Below are 1633 nucleotides of genomic sequence, written 5' to 3'. Positions count from 1 at the left end.
AGTGGGAAAGTGTGTGTGTAGGGGGGGTGTGGGTGGGTGGGTGGGTGGGTGGAGAGAGAGAGAGAGACAGAGAGAGAGAGACAGAGACAGCGACAGAGACAGAGACAGACAGACAGACAGAGGGGAGAGTGAACTCATAAAGATGTCTTATATTCACTGTGTTTGGAAAGCATGTTTTACCTTGAGAAACAAATCCTGGAGCTCTTACCAAGATTGGATTTTGTAACCAAAATTCTTTCTGTATGTGGTAAAAAGGTAAACAGTAAAATGCTCTGGAACTGAGAAGGAAGGAAAAGCCCTTTTATCTTATTCAACGTTCATTCAGTTCTAAAACAGATGAGTGTTTAAATATTATCAAGCTTTAACATGGGCAGTTATCATGAGGCAGAGAAATAGGAGGAGAGAAGGCACTTTGGGCCTTCAAAGGCTGCATGCCTTCTATACATATCTGCATTGTTTAGTGGAGTCAGTCAGCATTGCTCCCTGCTCCATGTGCAGAAATTCAGGGTAGAAGAGGATCCACAAGGCCAGTGCAAAGTAGGTTTTTCGCCTTGAAAGACTGACTCGAATTTTTGAAAAGTCATGCCACATAGCAGAAGAGTGAAGAAGACAAAAAATAAAAATGCATCCTGAGAGATGAAGCGTGCTCCTCTTCTTCAGCATCTCCTGAATAGTTATCAGAAAACATGACACTGTCAGAAAAACTATCATTAAACATGGGCTAAGAATTTTCATCAGCTTCCTTCAGTATCTTGGGAATATATATGCCTAATTTGAAGTTTTTCCCCATGATTCAGCATGAAAAATAATCCTTTAGCCATCAGGGGTATTTAATACTGAGTTATTACAAACAATTACCATCACCAAAGTACTTTCAGTCCTAAAATACTGACATCTGTGGGTGTGCTCACATGAAGACATAGACTGTGTGTGTGGGTGAGAGAGAGAAAGAAAGAGAGTGGGAGAGAGAAAGAGAGAGGAAGAGGGAGAGAAAGAGAGAGAGAGACAACACATCCTCTCTCAAGCTTATTAAAAAGTTTGTGGAAGACAAAGCTAATGCAAGACAGTATAGATGTTAGTGATTGGCTGAGTTGACAAAAGTGGTTTCTATCCATTAATCCCATGGTTGCCAAATTTTATGTGCTTAGACCTTCCTTTACTAATTTCTCTTGAGGGGGAATGAATTTAATAATAGGCACACAGGTGCTTGAGATGCAAGATAACAATAAGGAATGTGAAATATCTGGCTTCAGTGCTTTTAATGATAAGAATGGGCAGCAAAAATGACGTTATTAAACGTGAAATGGCATCTCCAATGAGAGCTGCTGAGGAGAAACTGTGATGCTGGCTAGAGGCTGTCTTATGATTAGGGAAGAGAGTAGATTCAGCAAGACTGAAAAACAAATAATAAGGCAAGCACTGCACCTGATGTTGACCAGGTAGGAGGTGTGGGAACTAGAAATCAGTAGGTCCTTCAGACTGAGAACAGCGTGAGGTCTAAGAAGACAGAGGGTCAGGGTGCTGAGTAAAAAGGAAAGGTGAAAGGACAGAAATGAGGGTGGAGGGGACTGCGCTCAGGCCATGAAAACCCTGAGGATTTAGGAAGGAATAATACACCTCAAGGGTAATCTGG

This window comes from Myodes glareolus, chromosome 11 (genome assembly GCF_982192425.1).
Source record: "Myodes glareolus chromosome 11, mMyoGla1.1, whole genome shotgun sequence".
NCBI lineage: Eukaryota > Metazoa > Chordata > Mammalia > Rodentia > Cricetidae > Myodes > Myodes glareolus.
This window is presented reverse-complemented; position numbering follows the sequence as displayed.